We start from the raw sequence: 8,344 nt of genomic DNA, 5'->3' as shown, positions 1-8,344 counted from the left end.
ATTGAGAGGTGCTCTATGAATAAATCTTACTTACCTACTTACCTACTGAATCAGTATAAGTGGGCATAATGTGCTTTATGAAGTAAAACTGTCACATTTGTGATCAAGACATCAATCAGCAAAGGCTATATCTTATTTTGCTGTAAGATTTTTCATCTTTTTGTGACTCCAAGTATCTTTTTCCTCACACTTCAGGACCCAGTTTATCTCTCATGCATATGTGATCCTGCACAGTCCACATCACATCTAAGTTTGGACAGCACGTGGGCACAGTCCTGTCAGTTTGCTGATGCAGGTCTTGCAGCATCTTTCACTCTTGACTTCCCCTTTGCAGAAATTTGATCTAAAATTAGGATATTATCATAAAGCTTACATATGATTAGAAATGACTTATGTTAATGCCATTAAGCTTGGAGTACATAACCACAGAAAGGTATGAGGAGTGCCCTGACTTTATGGGGATTAAGAGCAAACAGTCAGAACATGTCTGCACCTTTAGGGCTCAGCGTGTTCAGCGTGTTCAGTGTGTTCAGCGTGTGCGAGTGTTTCAGTGACAGTTTCTTGCCTCTGTGTGTCTCTTTGCATATCTTTTCATGGTAAACTGCAGCGGTAATGAAGAAATCTGTTGAGTAATGCCTCACAACAAGACTGAATGGTTTCTAAGCGGGACAATAAACATGTGAAACGCTTGCACAATAACGGACGTCTAAATCCACGCTCGGGGGCAATGAGGAGGTGCGGGGAGCTTGGCAGTCTCCTCTTATGTCTCATCTTTCTCTCTTTTTCTGTCTCCACTCTTCTTTCTGCACAGTATGGGTGATCCTGAACGAAGAACAAAACCCCCTTGTATGAGATGGATTAAGGCTTGTGTTGGTGCACAGAGGAAAAGTTTGCGATTCAGTCCTTTGAGGAGGTTTTTGTGTCTTGTTTGTGTAAATGATATCACGTCTAACGACTCTCCTTTGTTGACTGTTGGACATCCAGACATGTAAACTCTCTCATGTTAGCTCCATGTTAGCCAAGGGTTATCTTCTTCTACCTGATAGGGGTGAGGTTTTTTTAGAATAAGCATGTGCTAACTTGGAAGCATGTGGAAGCAGTAAACACTGAAAACAGCTGCTAAATAAACTCAGCCACTGGGAGGCTTCAATTTAAATGATTCAGACGAATACTTCAATTCTGAGTTTAATGTCAAAATTCTGTCAGAATTTGAATTATTGGGGTTAATGTCAAAATTTTGTGATTAAAGTCAAAATTCCAAAATCAAACTCAGAACTTGTGAAATCAAAGTCGGAATGCTGAGATTAAAGTTGGAATGCTGGGATTAAGTCGGATTTCTGAGATCAAAGTCATAATTCTGAGATTAAGGTCATAATTCTGATATTAAAGTCGGAATGTTGCGATTCAAGTCGAAACGTTGAGATTAAAGTCAAGATTCTGAGATGAAGGTCCGAATTCTGAGATTAAAGTCGAAATGTTGCAAAAATAAAGTCGCTAGTTGAGATTAAAGTCTGAAATTTGAGATTCAGGGTCAGAATTCTGAGTTGAAAGTCCAGATTCTCAGATTAAAATCCAGATTCTCAGATTTAAATCCAGATTCTCAGATTTAAATCAGAATGCTGAGACCAATTTCCAGATTAAAGTCAGAATTCTGAGATTAGAGTCAAAATGTTGCTAATAAATTCGTAATTTTGAGATTAAAGTCAAAATTATGATTTTAGAAGTCAGAATTCTGAGATGAAAGTTTGGATCTTTAGATTAAAGTAAAACATTTGAGATTCAGGGTCAGAATTCTGAGACCAAAATCCAGATTCTCAGATTTAAGTCAGAATGCTGAGATCAAATTCTGGATTAAAGTCAAAATTATGAGATCAAAGTCAGAATTATGAGAATAAAGTCAGAATTTTGAGATTTAAGTCAGAATTCTGAGATTAAAGTTGAAATGTTGTGAATAAAGTCGGAATGTTGAGATTAAAGTTAGAAATTTGAGATTCAGGGTCAGAATTCTGAGATTAAAGTCAAGATTCTCAGATTTAAGTCAAAGTGCTGAGACCAAATTACGGATTAAAGTCAAAATTGTGAGATTAAAGTCAGAATTCTGAGAATAAAGTCAGAATTTTGAGATTTAAGTCAGGACTCTGAGATTAAAGTTGAAATGTTGAGATTAAAGTTCGGATTTTGAGATTAAAGTTAGAAATTTGAGATTTAGGGTCAGAATTCTGAGATGAAAGTCCAGATTCTCAGATTTAAGTCAGAATGCTGAGATCAAATTCTCAGATTAAACCCAGAATTCTGATTTTAAAGTCAGAATTCTGGGATTAAAGTTTGGCTCATTAGATTAAAGTTAGAAATTTGAGATTCAGGATCAGAATTCTGAGATGAAAGTCCAGATTCTCAGATTTAAATCAGAATGCTGAGATCAAAATCCGGTTAGTGAGATTAAATCTCAAAATTATGACTTAAATATCAGAATAAAAAAAATGTTTCACCTTGAATGTTTTTTTTTCAGTGACCCTAGTCCTCTTGTGTAATATTTAGAAATCTGTTTAAAGGGAGTAACAAAAAAACTTCAGTGTGTTAAAATGATATCAGACAGACTCCTGGATTATTTCTGGTTTATGTAATCTGTGTCTGTCATGAAGTTACTGTCCAACACCAATCAAATAGAAATTGGGATACTTTCAGAACATCAAACTTTGTCCTGTGCTGAAATATTCTACGTTTCTTTGTTTACATCTGCTTAAAGAGAGTATTTAGAGCCTTACTAACTGGACTATCAGTTTTTAACCTCCTTGTTTAATCCATCATCAGACCCACATCTCTGCAGAGCAATCGTCTGATTGACACAGATGGAAAAGGTGAAGCCTGAACCATGAATCGCTCTGCATCAATCCTCTCTTCGCCACTTTTCCCTGAATGGTCTGAACGGTGTCGGCTTCCATAAACAAAAGCCAGCGGTAAGAATCAAGTGAGCTTTCCACAGTGTAACACAACACAGGCCCGTCATACTAGCCTCCTCCTGCTCTAATAATATGGATCATTACTTTAGACCCCTGCTATAATTTATTAACAGGCCCAGACTGAAGCCTGCCTCTCTGCCTGTGAGAGATGAAGAGGAGAGAGAAAGGCGTCCTCTCGGATGACGAAGTGTTTGTTGATGCCGGCTAATCTCAAAGGTGGATTTTTTAACCATTGTGGAGGCGGTCTTTGTGTTCACTTCAGGAGAAAAAAAAACACACTACTCAATGTAAATGAATGGGGGATCAGAGTTAACCCCTCTGGGGAGTGAGTGAGAGTGTGTGTGTGTGTGTGCATGAGTGTGTGTGTGTGAATCTAGTTCAGCCATCTTAATCCAGCACCCAGACTCTTGGCTCCTAGGCTCATCAAAGTGAGAGGCCAGCAGTTGCCAGGCCAGATTTAATCTCTGTGTGTTTGTTTGTATGAGTGTGTGTTTATGTGAGTGTGTGTTTATGTGAATGGGTGTTTATGTGAGTGTGTGTTTCATGCATTGTGGCCTCTTCATACGCTCAACAGCTTTGCAGTGTGATAGCAGAGCTTGAGCTAACGTGAGCATCGCTTCTATCTTTTGGTCAACAGTGGAGTGAGAGACTGTTTCTATTGTTGCATTCACACACATGCACAAACACACACGTGCACACACACACACACACACACACACACACACACACACACACACACACACACGGAGCTGTTGAAGGATTCATCATTGTATGCTGCAGCTAAACTGACACAGCTCTGAGTTTGCACATCTTAACGAAAGCAAACACGCCGAGGTTTGAGTCGGACTGAAGTTGCAGAGTTTGTTTTTCTGAGTGTAACTAACTGAGATACTGTCACAAAAATAGCTGTAGGTAAAGTTTAAGGTTGTGCACACACAATTTTACAAAGACTAATCTGTATACTGATGCATGAAGAGGACAGCCACTCCTCTGTTGTATGTTTTCTTGCATCATTTGCTTCTTTAAAACTTAGTTTGAGACTTTAATTTGCAAGATTTCATGATAATATTTTACTTGCAAACACAGATTTAGGAACAAACTTTGCTCAGGGCAGTTTACCTCTGTTTGCATTGATGCATGCACTTCACACCCTGCCCTCAAACTCTGTGAGAATCCTTGCAGCTTGACCCAACAGGTTTAAATATTCGACTGAACTCATATCTTGCATGTGTGTGTGGTTGAAGAGAACTTGTGAAGATGCACCAAAGTGAGGATATACCCATCTAACCTCCACCAGATGTAAGAGTTCCCATGATAAATGCAGATAGTGCAGGACTTAGAACCCAGTTTCAGCAAGGCCAGGACTCTGCAGGGGTGGGGATGGGTCTTATGCATGGATCTAACTGATCCAAAACTCCAAGAAAGGTAAAGACCTGTAACAATGCTCTGATCCTGCATTCAGCTGCAAAGTAAACTTGAACTGGATCAACAGCTGCAGGCAGGTCACTGAGATTTGTAGATCCATGAGTCTGGATTATACCTCCAGTTTGAATGGATGTTAACTTTTACTAAGATTCAAGAGCCACTCAAACAACCTCAGTCAAAAATGTCTGCTCATACCCTCAGTGATGGCTTGTACTCAAGATTTTAAACATTCAAAACTGGACTTCTTAACTTAATATTTTCCCCTCTGTTATTGATCATGCTGCATGCATGTTTTAAAAATCAGGCACCCTTGTATCTTAATGAGCTCATAATGCCCTGTTACCCCTCTAGAGCACTACGCTCCCAACATGCAGGCCTGCTCCTCGTACCTAAAGTCTCTAAAAGTAGTATGGGAGGTAGAGTCTTCAGGTATCAGGCCCCTCTCCTTTGGAATCATCTACCAGTCAGGGTCCGGGAGGCAGACACCCTCTCTACTTTTAAGAGTAGACTTCAAACTTTCCTTTTTGATAAAGCTTATAGTTAGAGCTGGATCAGGCTTGGACCAGGTCTTAGTTCTGCTGCTATAGGCTTAGACTGACACACTGGGATCCTGTCTTTCCCTCTCTCTCCTCTCTCTGCCTGTCTCTCACTTTAACTCTTCCTGTCCCATTAAAGTTACTAACCATAGACCTTTCTGGAGTCCCTGAGCTCCCTTGTCTTGTAGGTTCCTCTGGATCTCTGCTGTAGATTCCTTTTTTGGGGTCTGTTATTCATCCTTTCTTTCTTTCTTTCTTCTTTCTTTCTTTCTTTCTTTCTTTCTTTCTTTCTTTCTTTCTTTCTTTCTTTCTCTCTCTTTCTCTCTCTCTCTCTCTCTCTCTCTCTCTCTCTCTCTCTCTCTCTATTAGTCATCCTTTCCTGCTGTCCCTCTTTCTTTCTTTTATTAATTTTTCCTTTCCTTTCATTTCTTTCTGCTTCCTTTCCTTTCCTTTCTTTCTTTCTCTTTTTGTTCTTTCCATGTTTCTTCATTATTTATGTCTCCTTTTCTCATCTCGTCCTTTCCTTCTGTCTTTCCTTCAACCCTTAATTCTCCTCTTTTTCTTTCTTCTGGTCTCCCTCTCTTCTCTCTTTTCTTAGACCTTTCTGGAGTCCCTGAGCTCCCTTGTCTCGTAGGTTCCTCTGGATCTCTGCTGCTGTGGACGTGCCAGACTCCAGCTGCTACAACTACTACTATCCGTCTCCCCACTATCATCTCTCTCTCTCTTCATCTCCCTCTATCCCTCTCTCCAACACGGTCTCAGCAGATGTGTGTCTAACATGAGTCTGGTCCTGCTGGAGGTTTCTGCCTGTTAAAGGAAGTTTGTCGTTGCCACTTAAAGCTGGATCAGGCTTGGACCAGCTTTTGTTCTGCTGCTATAGGCCTATACTGCCACACTGGGATCCTGTCTTTCCCTCTCTCTCCTCTCTCTGCCTGTCTCTCACTTTAACTCTTCCTGTCCCATTAAAGTTACTAACCATAGACCTTTCTGGAGTCCCTGAGCTCCCTTGTCTCGTAGGTTCCTCTGAATCTCTGCCGTAGATTCCCTTTCTTTCTTTCTTTCTTTCTTTCTTTCTTTCTTTCTTTCTTTCTTTCTTTCTTTCTTTCTTTCTTTCTTTCTTTCTCTCTTTGTTCTTTCCATGTTTCTTCATCCTTTATGTCTCCTTTCCTCATCCCGTCCTTTCCTTCTGTCATTCCTTCACCATTTATTCTCCTCTTTTTCTTTCTTCTGGTCTCCCTCTCTTCTCTCTTTTCATAGACCTTTCTGGAGTCCCTGAGCTCCCTTGTCTCGTAGGTTCCTCTGGATCTCTGCTGCTGTGGACGTGCCAGACTCCAGCTGCTACAACTACTACTATCCGTCTCCCCACTATCATCTCTCTCTCTCTCTCTTCATCTCCCTCTATCCCTCTCTCCAACACGGTCTCAGCAGATGTGTGTCTAACATGAGTCTGGTCCTGCTGGAGGTTTCTGCCTGTTAAAGGAAGTTTGTCCTTGCCACTGTAACTTGCTAAATGCTGCAAAGTGCTCTGCTCATGGTGGATTAAGATGAGATCAGACTGAGTCCTGTCTGGAAGATGGGACTGGAACTGATCCTGGTCTTGATGTCGGGTCTTTTTTAATAACAGAACATAGAGTACAGTCTAGACCTGCTCTGTTTGGAAAGAGTCTTCAGAGGATGTTTGTTGTGATTTGACGCTTTATAAATAAAGATTGATTGAATGTAATATATCATTCTGGTGATAACGAGTGATGAGTGATAAACAGAGGAGATTGAAGCCAAATGTTCAAGTTAAGCATCTCCTAGAAGTGGATTTGGGTAATCCTGCTGCATGCAATAAAACCATTATACCTGTTATCAGAGGAGGTTAGTGTCAGAGCACAATGTGGTCCTTCTGCATTTCTGCACACGTCACTTCAGCCTGCGAATAAAAAGAAAGCTCCTCTGTGACAAACAGAAGCAGGAGAGTAAATCAGAGTGGATATTAAAGGTGAATTAAATGCAGCGTGTGGCGTCAGCGCCGGGATGATGCAGGAATGGAAATCTACCTGCTCATATCAAGCCTTTCGTCACACCAGGTAGTTGCCAAGATACATAGATCACTTTATATTAAATTCCTCCGCTAACCTGACACACAGCTGTAAATCAGGGCATGAAAGGAAAGTTAATCTGCTCCAACTCTCCATCTCCCTCTTCTTTTTTTTTTTTCTTTCCATAGCTTCAATGACTTTCCTCTAATACGCCAAAAAACTCCGGACTGTGTTACATCTCCCAGCGCTGAGGTCACCGCGGGTCAAACCACTTAACATTCTCCATTTTGCCGTTTTAATAGTTTTGTTTTTGGCTTGATTACGGGTGGATCCCCCTCCCTGACAGATCTGTTCATCCTGTCTCTTCGTGTAATTACGTATAAATGATTCAGACTCAAATGTGCTGCGTTCATTCCCCAGCGTTCCCTGAGGTGATATTTACTCATGTGTCTGAGGGCCGATCAGCCAGACTTTTCGCCTCATTAAGACTCGGGCTAAACGGGTGAAGGCCTGACGAACATTTCCAGGGAGGAAAGTCCAGATTTCCTTTAAGGCCGTAATCTGCAGCGCGCAGTTTTTCCTGGGCCGAATACTTCCCCGGCTAATGTGGCAAATGAGGGAAAACTTATGTAACTTTCCCTCTCTAAACATCAAGGTATTTACTTTCTTTTTCCAGGGATTGGTGCACGACTGCTTAATTGAGGAAGTTTGAGTTTATTGTGGAGATTTAATGTCATTTCTTGTGTCAAAGAGCCAGTCATTACATGGGGAAGGTTTCCTGGTGTAGACCGTAGAGATAGACAAATCATAGGAAACTACTGAAATAAAGAAATATCTGATCTTGTTGAGTCAACTCTACCAGCTGTTTTACACATTTTGTGTCATTTCAACAGTTTTATCCACTCTTCCTTGGAACTTTCTCTTCATTTTCTTTCCACTTATTCCAGTTTTGCATTGGAATTGCATTTACAGCAATAGGTTAAGTCTCATTTTCCTTCACACACTGTTATGCTCAAGTCCTGCATCTACAGATTTGGCGTTTTCATACTCATATCTGTTCATAGAGATTATACCGTGTCGCTGCATGTCTTAAAGCCCTTTCACACTTGCACTGGAGCCCTGAGTCATCCAGGCATTGATCTAAGGATCTTGACGTCACGTACAAAAATGAGTTCAATCAGCTGTTGAATAGACTTTGCAGCAGCAGCAGCAGCAGCTTCGTCATACAAACTGTGACGTGTGCTCATAGGGGAAATGTCTGTGAAGGTAGATTGTTGCTCCTCTTTTTGCAGATATGTCCAAATGCATGTTGTACAAAGTCATTAGGAAGAAGTTTGTAACCGAAATGCTGAGTATTTCAATCAAGATAATGAATTCTTGCTTTTAATAGGTTATA

This window comes from Notolabrus celidotus, chromosome 21, assembly GCF_009762535.1.
Source record: "Notolabrus celidotus isolate fNotCel1 chromosome 21, fNotCel1.pri, whole genome shotgun sequence".
Classification (NCBI taxonomy): Eukaryota; Metazoa; Chordata; class Actinopteri; order Labriformes; family Labridae; genus Notolabrus; species Notolabrus celidotus.
Note: the sequence above shows the minus strand (reverse complement) of the source record.